Below are 16,353 nucleotides of genomic sequence, written 5' to 3' on the forward strand. Positions count from 1 at the left end.
ACCTAACCTTTTCAAACAATAAGGCTTCTCTCTCACTTACCAACTTTACATTTCCCTGTATGGCCCCGGAAGATGACTGGTTAGCCAGAGACGGGTAAGATTCCTCAAGGGAGGAACAACCTAAGACAGGCACAGTCGCAGGGGGGCCATCAGGTGAGAAATTGGGGATCAACAGAGGTGAGGCTTAGAACCTCACCCCCCCTGTTCTGAGAGAAATCTTCTGCATACGTGGATGTTTTATTGCCCTGGTCTAGCTTGGATTAACACATAGTCTACAGGCACACACCTGATCATCTACATTTGCTCTCTTACAACACTAAACTCTGTTTTCTACCTTTATCTCGTATCTACCTCCCACTTCAGCATTTTATTAAAAATAATAATAATAAAGAGAGAAATGTGGTATCCACATATAAATCAAGTATAAAAACCAAATGAGTATTCATATTTGAACTGACTGTTTAGAGTTCATAATGCATGAGCAAAACCAAAAGTTTCTGTGATGACTGCCCTTGTACTGTTCACCATGTAACTTATTCATTATGTAAGAATTTGTTCTACATGTAAGAACTTGTTTGTTATGCCTCAGAAGATTGGAGACTGACGAAAATTAGGCTTGGGGTGGATTAATGATTGTACATTGAGCATTGACTCCCCTATACAGAATTTTATTGTCGTTAACAACCATTTGATCAATAAATATGAGAGATGCCCTCACAAAAAAAAAAAAAAAAAAAAAGGACAGACTTCCAATGGTAAAATAAATAAGTAACCGGATGTAATGTATAGCATAAGGAATATAGTCAAGATATTGTAACAGCTTGGTAGGGTGATAGCTGGAACCTAGAATTATGTATATAAATGTTCTACCACTGTGTTGTACACTTGAAACTAATGTAATGTAATACTGTGCATCAACTACCCTTCAATAAAAAATAATTAAAAAAAAAAAAAAAAAAGAATGCCTTCTGTGGAGTGTACCCCCAGTCCTGTGCAGTGCACACCCCTGGTTCCGTACCTGTTCCTGGGCCATGCTGTGCAGGCTCTGCTCCAGGTGCTGGCAATGCAGTGACAATGGGTGAAGTCCCTGCCCTTGTGCCCACCTTTGGTCCTGCCCCAGGCACTTGGCACTGGACATCATTTCCTGGCTCCAGTCTGCTGATTTTCTCCACATTCCCACCGCTCCCTTACTGGAGACCACAGAACTGTCAGGTTTGGTCCACCTTATCCAGTCAGTGGCTGCAACGGAGCGCTCTCTCTGGCTCTCAGACTATGCTTTGTGCCACTTGTCTTGTCTCTCTGAGGCTGTACGTAAGGAGAGGCAGAAAGGACCCCTTAGCTTTTCATGGCCCCCACACGCTGGGCTCCCTGCTGGCAGCCAGAATCCCACCAGCTTTTCATCTGCACACAGCCCTGTCTAGTGCTCAACACAGCTTTATGTGACATAACTGTAGAAGGTGCTTCCTATTTTTAAATCATTTGCATCTGCCATTAAGTCAGGGTGTGGAGTCCTGGCAGCTGGTCTGAGGAGGGCACAACAGCTCCACTTGGAGGGTCTGTGGTCTGGTTAAAGCCCTGAACTAGCTTCCGGCTAGACAAAGTGACAGAAGAAAGACTGAAAACTGGGCAAGATCTCTCTGTTTGGTGACTCAGCTTTGCTGGACTAATTGGATCTTGGGTAAATTTTCACTTCCCATTCCACTATACTGTGGTTTAACTTTTTCTTCTTAATCTTTCTTTTTAAATGGGCAAGATCTCCCTGTTTGGTGACTCAGCTTTGCTTTCCACAGGGAAACACACACCAGGATCCACAAGTACATGTACGGAATCCATGCCACTTGTGGCCATCAGGTGCCTGCCTGTTACACAGGGTGGCTGCCCACATGGGGGGGTGGGAGCAGACAGTGCACCCCTAGACATTAGGTAATGAGGCTGAACTAGCTCCGTGGCAGGAGCAGGGCACCCAGGCTCCCTGATCCTTGGTTTTCTCACTGGCTACAGGGCTGGCACTGACTTAGGTGAGTGTCCTGCTCCCTGCTCCATCTAGATTTAAAAATAGGAAGCACCTTCTACAGTTACGTCACATAAAGTTGTGTTGAGCCCTGGACAGGGCTCTGTTCAGATGAAAAGCTGGTGGAGATTCTGGTTGCCGGCGGGGAGCCCAGCGTGTGGGGGCCATGAAAAGCTGAGGGGTCCTTTCTGCTTCCTTGAGGATGGCCTCAGACGAACCAAATGGCACAAAGCATGGTCTGAGAGCCAGAGAGAGCTCTCCGTTACAGCCACTGACTGGATAAGCTGGACCAAACCTGACAGTTTCGTGGTCTCCAGTAAGGGAGCGGTGGGAATGTGGAGAAAATCTGCTGACAGAATAAAGGCTGATGGACCAGGAAGGTTGGCCTCACAGGTGAGGAATTAAAGGGGCCGGCAAACCCACGAAGCAACAAATTAGTGATCAAAGAAATACAAATTAAACAACAAATGTTAAGTGCCAGATGCATCGTGTGATTCTAGGTCAAAGTGCGCTGTGTGCGGGTGTGGCTGCAGATCCACTGTGGACGTGTCTGCCCTGATGCACTCATGCCCCTCAGCCCCTGACCATGGGGGACAGGGGGCAGGTCACTGCCTAGAGCCCAGGGTGCCCTTCTTGGCTCCAGTCTGTGACAAAGCCCCATGTGAACACCAAATCCATGCCAGCTTCACCATCACTGGGCCGAGGCCAACAGCCTACACTCAGGGCCTGGGAGGCGATGAGAAACACGCCAGCGCATCTTCCCCGTGGAGGACAAGCACCCTCGCCAAGGCCCATGCTTCCTGCCTGACTAAACCACAACAGGGCTGATGCAGACCCGTGAGGAGGTTACTGCCTCTCCCAGTGGGGCCTGGCCACAGTGGCCATTTCAGGGGACCAGGAGAGAAGGCCAGGTCAGGCCCAGGTCAGGCTCTGGTCATAAATCCTACCTGCATCATTCTCTACTCTGCAGGGCCTCAGGGCAGAGAAAGCCTTCTCAACTTTTTGTCTCACTACCCACAAGCTTCAGCCCCAGAGATCTTTCCATCCCGTCCCATGCACTTCCTCACCATGTGCAGGAAACCTCCATTTGCTCTTACCCATAAACAGTTTTCCAAAGACATGCAGAATGCAGCCTATTGCCTGGGAGAGATTCTGAGTCTACAGAATCCTGAAGAAGAAAGTATTTTCACCCTAAACACTAGACACACCTATTTATTAACTATCCTTACAAATTCTCCTGAGAATTTTTCAACATCATCATTAATTTCAAAGCCCTGTTGGTCAAAGGAATGCAAACCCATTTCTAGCTGGAATAAATGGAAATGCTCCTCACCAGAATATCTCAAGCTTGTGAAATATGGGCAGCAGGAGAGCGTTAGATGCCTGGCTTGATAGTAAGGGAGCACCCCCAGCCTCAGTCCTCTCCGAGCACATGCACACATGTGAGCTACCACATGCGGCTGGACCTAAACAGATTCAGTGTCTGGCTGTGTGTGAACTGGGCTTTGACGGAGGCTGGCGGTATCTATGATGTGACTTGATATGAAATGTCTTGATGTGGTAATATGATGCTGGAACAAAGCTTGGAGGATTCAGTGATGTGTATGGGTGTGTGGGGCAGAAGAGGGATCTTTCTAGCTCCACTTCAGGGCATGTTTAAAGCAAAACAGCTCCACAGGTGGAGGCTGGGGGACACTGACAATAGGGTTTTGTGGCATCCAGAAGCAGACAGCATGCCTTGAAGTCATGGTTCATCTATGAAACAGGGAGGGGCAGCGGCATGGGACCTGGCATGTCTGGCAAGGGCCAGCTGGGGCGGGGGTGGGGGCAGGGAGCCAGGGCCCACCGTTCTTTTAGGGGCCCATGAAAATGTTTTAGTCTCTTTTAAAATTGGAAGAAACAAGGAACTCTTAGGTCTGGGAACATGTTTTAATACACACTAATGTATTAATCTTGAAAGTACCAGTTGTAAAATAGGAATTTAAAATGTTTTTGAAGGAGGGAGGGGCCCACAAAGGCCAAAGTTTGGGCCCAGGAGAGCTGTGCATTGGCCCCGGGCTGGCTCACCTGAAGCCAGGCCTGAGAGGGCACCGGGGCAGGGCCCAGTTCCCAGTGGCCCCTCCTCATACCCTTCCCTGCTGGCTCTACATGGCACGCTATCAGTGATGGCATGGTGGCTTGGATGCCTGCATTAGAGGCTGTGTTCTTCAAAGACCTTTCCTTGCCTACTTGGTGTTTTGAAGAATATTTTTTCCTGTTCTTTACAAAAAATTAAACACTGCTGCTCTTTGTTTCCCAGTTTTTTCCCTCTTGCCAAGTAAGCATATTTAGAAAAGAAAGTCACTATGATCTACTGCTGCCTACCAGCACCATAATTTCATAAAGAAGAGATTAATTTAACACCAAAGAGGAGAGCATCGTATCAGAGCACAGAATGGCCTGTTCTCAGACATGACAGTAAGCGACCTGGAACTCAGACACACCCACACAAGCCCACAGGACTCTGTATTTTCCTTCCACTAGGAGTAGGCTGAACCGCATGTACTGATATGCAGTAAAAACTCAGAATGTCATTGTCTACCTGGGAAACTGAGCAAACCAGGCCCTCAAACATCATCTCTTCCCCAACATCACTAATTTAATTCATGCCTTCCAGAAACATCAGTAGATGCTGAGGCCCTGCAGGGGATGCAGAAGTGAGTAAGCCACAGGCCCTGCCTTCAAAGAGCAGAGGTCAGAGAGGGAAACAAGACCAATAGCAGGTGGCCAAAGACAGGTCCTGTTCTGCACTGTGAGCAACAGGCTGCAGACCTCAGAGGGGACAAACAGGTCCCACTAGCATGTGATTTTGGGGTTACTCTGGATGCACAGGAAAGATATGGAGAAGGATCATACATGAGAAGAGTACTTCTGGCTGCAGGATGTAAGGACACAGGCCTGGAGGTGTGCAGGGGACAGCACCGCACAGTGTACAGAGGACGGCAAATGGGAAAGGGAGGCAACGCTCTGAATGCCACACTCAGGAGTTTGGGTTTTGTGTGCTGGCCATCTGCAGCTTCCTGCTGCTGTCATCAGGTCATTTACTGAGCACTTAACATGTGCCAGGCTAGGGGATAAGCACTTGCTTCATTTAACTCCTCATGACCCTCCATGTGGGTATGATAGCTGCTCTTATTTCACAGATGAGGACCTGGGGCTTGGAGAGGGGATGTGGTTTGCTCTGAAGGGGTTGGGATTTGCACCCAGGTCTGCCTGATTTCAAAGCTCTGGTAGTTTAGAAATGCTCTAGAAAGGGAGCTCTGAGTGCACAGGAGGGACAGATTTAGGACTGGGGGGTCAGAGGCAGAGAAAAGCACAGGAAATGTACTATAACTGGAATCAAAAGTCACGAGGGCCTGAGGCAGGCAGTGCCCTGGGAAACAGGGCGAAGTCACTGGAAAGAGAGACGAGTGGGTGCTGGGCCTGTGCAACAGAGGAGGTGGCAGACGCTGCCATGCTTGTGCCTGAGTGATCTGGGGGAAACTGACACCACCAGGGAGGTTCAAACACTAGGAGAGAAACAAGGGTCTATTGTGCTTTTGAAATAAGGAAAACAATACATCAAAGCTCCTTTTTCACAACCCAAGAGACTGAGTGGTCACCAAGTGCCTGCATGGGGTCACCTTCAAGTCTTATGCTCAGTCTGTGTTCTGAATCCATGATTTTTGATGTCATGTTTCCTGAGCAGATTTCGGGGATCACAAACTTCATAGCTGGCTTTAGTAAAAATGAGAAAATGGTAAAAACGTGAGGCCCTCCCATTCTCCTTTCCACCCTTTGATTAATGAATGTTCCGTAGGCAGCCAGTAGGGGCAGCGGAGACTCAGAGGCTGGGATCTGAGCCCAGAGACCTCGGTCTCCAAACCCCAGGTTCCTTCCCAACTCCTCCAGGTGCGTAATTCCTGGGATCCAAAGGACCATAGAAAGTGATGGTGAAACAGAACTGGATTGACTCATCAGATCAGTGAAAATTAAATAAGTGAGAGCAGGTTCCAATACAGGGTGCCCTAGGCTCGTTCTGCGCCTTCCACCAATAAATGCCAATCATAGTGAGCCCTTGGTTTGGTGCACCAAGGCACCCATCAGAGCTGGACTCCACCGAGGGACAAACTCCTGTTCTGAGCCTCCCTGAGGCTCCCTGGGTGGAGCCACCAAGGACAGTCAGCATGGAAGGACTGTGGTCTGTAAGAACTCTGCTCGAGGGAGCCAGACCTCACAGGCTGCTCCACACATCTCTGTCCCCTATTTCAGATGCTGTCATGCTTTATGAAATGCTTTTATCAAAATACTAGAGCAAGCAAGGAAATTTGTCCAAATGCCCTGATTTCATGTACTTTTTTTTTCATTTTCGAAGGTAAGGAAAGAAACTCCATATGTCCTCTTAAATAGCTAACAGACATTTGCAAGACAAACATTTTTCAGCTCTCAGGAAACATAAGGAGCTCTGGCAATGTCTCTATGACAGTCAAAATACATTCCCCATGGACAGACTCAGGTCTCTGAAGAGTGGTCTGATGAAAGAGGGCGGCACAGAACTGTGGAAAGAAATTGAGCACAAACCTAATAAATTAGCATATGTAATAAACTGAGCTGCAACAGAGATTAGAGAACTGATCTCTAGGGATGTTTGAATCCTTAAATCATCTAGGTCTTGATGGTCAAGGCTGTTAATGAAAGAAAGAAGATTTTCTTTTTTTAATGGTGATTATAGAAATGAATTTTTTAAAGGCACTATTTGCAGTTCAGTTCTAGAATTAAATCTGCCGGGCTGCATGCTTCCCTGAGGTCATTTCCTTGCCTGGGTGGAGTCCTTGTCTGATGTAGGCCACCTGGGCACGGACACTTAGGACCTGGCAAGGGGAATCTGGCCAGACCTGCCCTGGCAGGTATGCAGCAGGCAGGACTGCCTTTCCTGGCAGGAGGAAATTAGGTGGTCCATCAATCTTTGTTGGGTTTTCATACTACCCATTCCTCAGAAAAGCAGTTCCTGATACCTATAGGGCATTTCCCCACTGCTGGCATGAACCACCTTCCAGGTTCACTTGGGAAGTGTGACCTTTGAAACGCAGCCACGGTGACCTTGCCTATGTGAGGTCCTCCTTCTAACTTCTCTTCTGAAACCCCTGGCAGAAGAAAAGCTGAAGCTCCCTGCCCGGCCCGCGTGGCCCTGCTTGCTCCGGCTCTGACGTCTCTCACGGTTCCCACCATGCTCCCCTTGGCCACGTTGCCCCGGCCGCCCTGGATCTTCAATCCATTCCTTGAACTTGTCGGGCATTTCCACCTCAAGGCCTTGCACGCGTTGCCTCTCCTGGAAGTCCTTCCTTTAGGTCTTTGCCTTTTTCCTCGTAGCCTTCAGGTCTCCGTCTTAAGGACACTTAGTTATAAAGGGGTCTGAAAGGCCTCTGAGGACTCCTGCCCCCAGCTTCCTTCCCACTACCGCCCCGAGTAATCTTCCGAGCTCCTGTCTCTATGAGACTGCAGCTCCTAGACTGGCTCCACAGGTACTGTTGGCGCTCAGACTCCAGAGCATCCGCCACCCTCACAAGGGAAGCCTGCAGTATCGCTGGGCCTGCAAGTGGGAAGGTTCCTTCAATCCTTCATCGCAGTGAAATCGAGGACTGTCCCCAGGTGCTACAGCCTCTCCTCCCAAAGAACAGGTGAATATTTGTTCCTTTATCATTTAATAAGAAGGGTTTCTTCCCAACCAAGAAGAAAGGCAGGTGGGAATCATGAGATAAATCATGAGTTAAATTTTAAAACATTCTAGAATGTACTTCTGGGTTATTTCATTATATCTTGTATCAACATCCCACAAACTTCATCACTGTGCCTTTAAAATATAATGTAATGCCTTCATAGCTAGGTCCTCTCCATTCCTATTTTTTCTAAACTATTCTTGATGTTCTTCTATCAGATGATTTTTAAAATCCTTTTGAAAACTTCAAAATGTCTGTTTAGATTTTGAATTGAATTACATTAAACTTCTACACTAATTTTGAAAGAATTCATCTTTACGTTGTCTCTCCTACCAGCAAACTGCTAGGTTTCTTGGAGACCTAGTTTTCTTGTTAAATTTTAATGTCTCATTTTTTGTTTCTATTATGGATGGAATTAGTTCCCATTGAATCCACATACCCACCCCCTAAATCTGGTTTGAGATTGATTCATCTGCAAATTTTAGTTCTTCACGAATTAATGGCCAAACTAGAAACCGCTCATACAGGGGGTTCGAACGTAAATCCCAGAACCACTTGAGCTGTACTGTAATTATTCTGGATGATGTGGACTAATGAATACATTCTGCTATTACAGACCTTGTCTTAAAATAGGATGGATTTTTATTTTGTATTTATTTGTGTTCAAGGTTGCTGAATCCTTTTACAGGCTTTTCATATCTCAGTAACTGCTTGTGATCTCTGGCCCCATCGAGGCCTTCACTGCACTTGGGGGGGTCCTTTGCACTTCTCAACATTGCTTTCTCTCCCTTCTAGACAGTAACTCTTTCAAATCTTCTCCACAATCTTGATTCTTGCTTTCAGAAGACAAACTTGCCTTCTAGTTCACAGAGCTGGCGAGACGCGGAGAGGCACAGAACACAAAACCTTACCAACCTCCTGACATCGGATCTACACACTCACTTTACCTGGACCAAATCCATGTTTGCCATTCCAATGCTGATGCCCTGTCTGTTTCCTGGACCTCATCCCCTCCACTTCCCTGAGAGTCCCTTATTGTTGGACACCAGGTTGTTTATGTTTCCCTGCAGTAAACATGCAATGCTCGATGAACTGCTTTTTTATACTCTGGGCCGCTTGTCCAGCTTCTCCTTAGGATACATGATTGAAGGTGCAATTGCTGGGTCAAAGGGTATGCACACTTTGATTGCTCCAAGTTACCAATGAGCTAATATGTGCTCCAGCTATACTGTGTGTATTAGACTGCCTGCTTCCCTGAATTCTTATATTAACTATGGTCCTTTTAATCATCCAAGTGATTAGGCAAAGTGGCATTTATTTCAATTTACATTTTTATTGCTTGTCTGAAAAGGACAAATATTACCCTGCTCATGGCTATGTTCCCAGTGTCTCAATGTGTGTTTGATGAATGGGAAAGATGAATGCGTAACCATATGTTAAGTTCCGAGCTAGGTGTTTGTACTGAATACAGTTGAAACACAGTTGAAATTGAATATTTTTTCAACGTGCATATTGGTCATTTACATTCTTTTTTTTGGGGGGGGGTGAGTTGCCTGTTTATGTGCATTGCCCCTTTATCTAACAGCATTATAAAGTTATTAATTATTGCCCATCATATGTGTATGCAGTATGTCCTCTGAACTATTGTTTGCCTTCTATATGCTTTTTAAATGAGCATGTCTTTTACCTCCAGCTTTATAAAGATATAATTGGCAAATAACTGTCTGTGTTTAAGGTGCACAAGATACACCTATATAGTGTAAAATAATTACCATAATAGGTTAGTTAATGCTCCCGTCACCTCACATAATTACCATTTTTTGTGTGTGTGGTAAGACTAAGATTTACTCTTAGCGACTTTCAAGTATATAATACAATATTGTGAGCTATAGTCACCATGCTGTACATTATGCTCAGAACTTACTCATCTTAGAACTGGAAGTCTGTGCCCTTTGACCAGTGTCTCCTCATTTCCTCCATCCTTGGCAATCACCATTCAACTCTTGTGAGTTCAGCTGTTTTATATTACACATGTAAGTGCTAATATACCATATTTGTCTTTCTCTGTCTGACTTATTTCACTTAGCATATTATGCTCTAGGTCCATCCATATTGTCACAAATGGCAGGATTTCCTTCTTTTTCATAGTTGAATAATATTCCATTGAATATATATAACCCCTCTTCTTTACCTAGTCATCCATAGATGGATGCTTGGTGTTCAAACAACTTCCATCATCTTGGCCACTGTGAGTAATGCTGAAATGGACATGGGGGTGCAGGTGTCTCATCAAAAACCCAATTTCATTTCCTTCTGATAAATAACCAAAAGTGAGATTACTAGATCATGTAAAATTCTATTTTTAATTTTGGGGGAACCTCCATAATGTTTTCCATAGTGTTTGCACCAAATTACATTCCTACCAGCAGTGTACAAGGGTTCACTTTTTTCCACATTCTCACCAATACTTGTGTCTTGTCTTTTGGATAGTGGCTATTTCAACAGGTGTGAGGTGATAGCTAATTGGGATTTTGATTTGTGTTTCCCTGATGATGAGTGATATCAAGTATCTTTCTACATATCTGTTGGCCATTTGTATGTCTTCTTTGGAAAAATGTCTATTCATGTCCTCTGCCCATTTTAAAATTGGATTGTTTACTTTTTTGCTATTGAGGTATAGGAGTTCCTTATATATTTTGGATATTGTTGCCTTTTATTTTATTGTTTGTAGCTTCTGCTATGCAGGACCTTTTAAATTTTATTTATTTTAGCTTTTGTTACTGGTGCTTTTGGTGTCATATCCAAAAAACCATTGCCAAGATCAATGTCAAGGAACTCTTTCCTTATGTTTTCTTCTAGGAGTTTTAGAGTTCCAAGGTTTTATGTTTAAGTCTTTAATCTGTTTTGAGTTAATTTTTGTGAGCAGTGTAAGATGGGCCACTTTATTCTTTTGTAGATGATTATCCAGTTTTCTGAATACCATTTACTGAAGACACTACCCTTTCCTCCATTGAGTATTCTTGGCTCCCTTGTCAAATTAGTTGTTAGGGGGTTATTTCTGAGCTCTTGTTTCTGTTCCATTGGTCTGTGTCTATGTTTATGCCAGAACCATGCTATTTTGAATATTATAGCATTGTAATATAGTTTGAAATCAGGAAGTGCAATGCCTCCACTTTTGTCCTTTCTCAGAATTGCTTTGGCTATTTGGGGTCTTTTGTGGTTCTATACAAAGTGTAGGATTGTTTTTTCTATTTCTGTGGAAAATGCCATTGGAATTTTCATAAAATTTTGGTAGAGATGCACTGACTCTGTGGATGGCTTTGGGCAGTCTGGGCATTTTAACAATATAAATTCTTCTGATCCATGAACATGGGATGTCTTTCCATTTGTCTTCTTCAATTTCTTTCATCAAAGTCTTATAATTTTTAGTGCACAGATCTTTCACCTCATTGGTTAAGTGCATTCCTAAGTATCTTATTGTTTTTGATACTATCGTGAATGAGGTTTTCTTTGTTTCTTTTTAAGATATTTTATTATTATTATATAGAAATGCAACTGATTTCTGTATGTTGACTTTGTATCCTGCAATTTTACTGAATTTGATTAGTTCTAATAGAATTATTCTAATTAATGTAATCTAATTAGTTATAGGATTTCTTTTTCAATATGAGCTTATGTCCTCTATAAACAAAGACAATTTTACTTCTCCCTTTTCAACTTGGATGGCTTTTTTTTTTCTTGCCTGAGTGTTCTGGCTAGGACTTCCTGTACTATGTTAAGTAGGAGTGGTAAGAGTGGCCACCCTTGTCTTGTTCCTGATTTTAGAGAGCAGCTTTCAAACTTTTATCCTTGAGTATGATGTTAGCTGCAGGCTTCTCAGGTATGACTTTTATTATGATGAAATATGTTCCTCCTATACTCAATTTATTGAGAGGGTTTTTTTTTTAATCATAAAAGGGTGTTGAATTTTGTTAAGTGCTTTTTCTACACCTGTTGAAGATCATATGATTTTTATCCCTCATTCAATTAATATGGTATATCACACTTATTGATATGTATATATTGAACCATCCTTCCATCCCAGGGATAAATGCCACTTAATCATCATGTGTGATCCTTTCAATGTGCTGCTGGACTTGGTTTGCTTATATTTTGTTGAAAATATAGCTGCATTTATTTTCATCAGGAATATTGACCTGTAGTGTTCTTTTCTGATAGTGTTTGTACCTGGTTTTGGTATCAGGGTAATGCTGGCCTTGTAAAATGAGTTTGGGAGTATTCTTTCCTCTTCAGCTTTTTTGGAATTGTTTAAGAAGGTTGGCATTAATTCCCCTTTAAATGTTTGGTAGAATTCGCCAGTGAAACCATCTGGTTCTGAGATTTTTTTCTCTGTTAGAGATTTTGATTACTGATTCAATCAGTTCATTCATGACTGGCCAGTCCAGATTTTCTGTTTCCTCATGGTTCAGTTTTGGTAGGTTGTACATTCCAAGAATTTAGCCTTCTAGGTTATCCAATTTGTTGGTGTATAGTTGCTCATAGTAGTCTCTTAAGACCCTTTGTGTTTCTGTGGTAATAGCTGTAATGTCTCCTCTTTCATTTATAATTTTATTTGAGTCATCTCTCTTTTTCCTTAATCTAGCTAAGGGTATGTTAGTTTTCTTTGTTTTTTTTTTTTTTTTCAAAAAGACTAGCTCTTAGTTTTGTTGATCCCTTCTGTTGCTTTCCTGGTCTCTATTTCACTTATTTCTACTCAGTTCCTTGTTATTTCTTTCCTTTTGCTAAATTTAGGTTAAGTTTATTCTTTTTCTGGTTCTTTGAGGTGTAAAGTTAGGTTGTTACTTGAGAGCTTTCTTTTTTCATCATGTAGATATTTATCACCATAAACTCTTAGAACTGCTTTTGTTGTGTCCCACAAGTTTTGGTATCTTGTGTTTCCATTTTCCTTTCTTTGAAGATATTTTTTGATTTTCTTTTTGATTTCTTCTTTGATCCACTGGTTGTTTAGGAGTGTAATTTCCACATACTTGTGAATGTCCCAGTTTGCCTCCTGATTTATAGTTTCATATCATTATGGTTGGAAAAGATACTATGATATCAATCTTTTTACATTTATTAAGATTTGCTTTGTGACCTAACATGGCCTATCCTGGAGAATAGCACCTGCGTAGTTGAGGAGAATGTGCCTTCTGTTGCTGCTGGGTTGAATGTTCTGTATATGTCTGTTAGATCCACTTGATCTAAAATATAGTTTGATTCCAATGTTTCCTTATTTATTTTCTGTCTGGATAATCTATATAATTGTTGAACTCCCCTATTATTATTGCATTGTTGTTTATTTTTTCTTCCTTTGGATCTGTTAGTATTTGCTTAGTATATTTAGGTGTTCTAATGTTGGGTGCATATATGTTTATGATTGTTACATCCTTTTGATGAATTGACTGCTTATCATTATATAATGATTTTCTTTGTCTTTTCTTATAGCTTTTGAGTTAAAGTCTATTTTGTTTGCTATAACTATAGCTATATCTGCTCCCTTTTGGTTTCCACTTGCCTGGACTATCTTTTTCCACCCCTTCACTTTAAGCCTATGTGTGTTCTTAAAGGCAAAATGACTCCCTTGTAGGTAGCATATGGTTGGGTCTTGTTTTTGTTTGTTTGTTTATCCATTTGGCTACTCTGTATCTTTTGATTGATGAATTTAATCCATTTACACTTAGAGTAATTATTGATAGGTGAGGGCTTACAAATGCCATCTCAGTAATAGTTTTCTGCTGTTTTGCTTTTCCCTTGTTCCCTTCTTTCTCTCTTGCTGTTTTGAGAATTGATGCTGTTCCACAGTAGTGTGCTTTGGTTCCCTTCTATTTATCTTTTGTGTACCTACTATAGGTATTTGCTTTGTGGTTACCATGAGGTTTACATATAACATCTTAAAGATCTAACAGTCTGTTTTATACCGATAACTTATCTTCAATGGTATACAAAAGTCTACACTTTTACTTCCCTCTTTTATGTTTTTGATATCACAGTTTATCTCTTTTTATATCATGTATTCATTAACAAATGATTATAGCTATAATTATTTTTAATACTTTTTTCCTTTAGTCTTTTTACTAGTGTTAAGTGGTCAGCACACTACCATACTGACTATAAATTTACCTTCACCAGTGTGTTGTATATTTTCATATATTTTCATGTTACTAATTATTGTCCTTTCATTCCAGCTTGGAGAACTCCTTTTAAGCATTTCTTGTAAGGCAGATCTAGTGGTGATCAATTGTCTCAGCTTTTGTTTGTCTGGGAATGTTATAATCTCTCTATTTCTGAAAGAGAACTTTGCCAGGAAAAGTATTCTGGGTTGGCAGTTTTTTTTTCTTTTTAGCACTTTGAATATATCATCCACTCTGTTGGGCCTGTATCATTTCTGTTGAGAAACTGCTGATAGCCTTATTGGGGGTTCCCTTGTAAATGGTAAGCTTATCTCTTGCTGTTTTTAAGATTCTCTTTTTGTCTTTCATTTTTGACAGTTTCACTATAATGTGTCTTGGAGATTTTGAGTTGAATTTGTTTAGGGGCCTATGAGCTTCATGAGTTTGGATGGCCAAATCTCTCCCCAGATTTGATAAGTTCTCAGCTATCATTTCTTTAAACAAGCTTTTTGCCCCTTTCTCTTTCTGGAATTCCAATAATTTGCAGATTGCTTCTCCTGATGGTGTTTCATAGCTCATGTTACATTTCCAGACCTGCTCCCAACCATGCACTGTGGGGCACAGACTGCTGTGGCTAGATCCCAGGGGAAGTTAGTCATTCTGATCCTGATGATGGGAACCTAGGGGCCTGATGCAGTGCTTCCTCTTACATGCTGCAGAACATGATGCAGCGCCGAATGAGCTTACAGAGCCACAGCTTGACACCATGAGGGCTGGCTGGCAGTAGCACTAGACTCCAGTCAGCACTGGCAGCGGGGTGCTACTTCACAGCAGTGAGGGCTTTTCCCCGGGGTTGTTATGGGGGGCTGCAATGACTGTTTTCTGAGCTCCTGCTCTGTGTGCTTTATGCTGCCTGGTTAAGTCCTCACAGTTCCATAAAGAGCAAGATGTACTTTTCTACGATGGACACCTGGGCTGAGTGATGGGCTCAATTTTAAGAACAAGGGAGATGCAGGTCTGTGAATATGCCAGGATCAAGTCTGGGGCTTCAGGGAAGCTCCTGCTGCAGAATGGAGAACAGACTGGAGGGGCCAAGAAGGGCCTGGGAGGTCAGTGAGAACAGTTCAGAGACAGGGCATAGTAGGTGGGCAAGAATGACACTGGCTTGTTTTAAGGAGTGCTATAACCAGTCCAGAGTTTGCAAATTGCATGGCTGTGTTTCAAACTCAATTTAATCTTAAAGGCTATCTCTATATCCTTCTTCTTCTAAACAATATTCAATACATAAACCTGTATTTCTGTTTTCCTTTAATCAGAGTAGCCCATGCCTGATGGGGAAAAATATGTTATCTCTTTTGTTTGCTACATCAGGCAGCCATTGAGGCCTGCAGGCTGATGGGGGGTGGTGTGCATGGCTCATAATGGCCTAGCATGCCACTGTGCAGAATGAGTTTGTGGAGCCTTGGGACCATGGGCAGCAAAGCCAGCTGTAAGAAATCAGGTGTTCTTCAGCTACCATCTGGCTCTCAGCTCCAGCACTCAGGTATGACTATAATGGGGAACTGGTTCTAGGAACAGAAAGCATCCACTTGTTACTTGTGATCACACCCACTGACACTGAGAAAGCAATGGGTCGGAGCCCACATCCCAGGGAAGGGCTGCCTGGGAGAGCCATGCTCTGCTCTCTGAGCCACGGACATGCCAGGAGAAAGACATGCGCCACACACGGGCAGAGCACCCTGCAGGTTTACGAGTGAGGACTCAGTAGCTGTGGAGGCTGAATGGGGTGAGTGACAGGCAGTTTGGGGTGTTGGAGGGTTCAGGGGCTCAGCAGGAAGAATGGGCTCAATTCTATCTGGGCCTGCTCTTGACCCTCTGTGGTCATCCTGGGTTGCCCAGCCCCTCCTTGCACCCCAGGTTGGCTGTTGAGCAGATGAAGGGGGGTTGCCAGCAGCTTGTTAGCCTATGCAACTCTCTCAGAATAGGGTGAACTGGTTGCTAGTGCAGACACATCTAAATGTTTCCAGATGAGACAGAAGGGCAGGGGCCTGTGATTTGAGGCCAAGCAGTTTTGCACGCAGTCCCATTTCTGAAACTGACTAGCTGTGGGCCTTCAGTAAGTACCTTATGACTAGCCTCAATTTCCTCATTTGCAGAAAGGGGCTGCATTTACTTCAGAGGGTGTTATTAATTAAATTGACTAACACATGCAAAGCACCATCACATAGACCTTCAGCAAAGGTCAGCACCCCCCTGACTCTTAAGTGGCCAAGTGTAGCATGAATGTGTTCTGGGAGGCTGTGCAGGGGACCCAGGCAACTGCCCCAGGACAGTGGGTGGAGCACTGACTCTGGGTGGGAGGCTGGGTCCCTCCTGCCAGAGGTTGGGCCTGTCTCCTGTGGTTGTCAATGTCCCTCAGAACTCAGGGCTTGGCTTGGGAGATGGGGAGGGAGAGGTT

The 16,353-nt window shown here is 43.3% G+C and overlaps 1 protein-coding gene across 9 annotated transcripts in view; it reads right to left on the bottom strand.

Moving 5' to 3' along the window:
- MYRIP (myosin VIIA and Rab interacting protein) overlaps nucleotides 1-16,353 on the bottom strand; it is a 220,558-nt gene that overhangs the window by 26,026 nt on the left and 178,179 nt on the right. The gene's annotated exons all lie outside the window — the stretch shown is intronic.

This window comes from Manis pentadactyla, chromosome 14 (assembly GCF_030020395.1).
Source record: "Manis pentadactyla isolate mManPen7 chromosome 14, mManPen7.hap1, whole genome shotgun sequence".
Classification (NCBI taxonomy): domain Eukaryota; kingdom Metazoa; phylum Chordata; class Mammalia; order Pholidota; family Manidae; genus Manis; species Manis pentadactyla.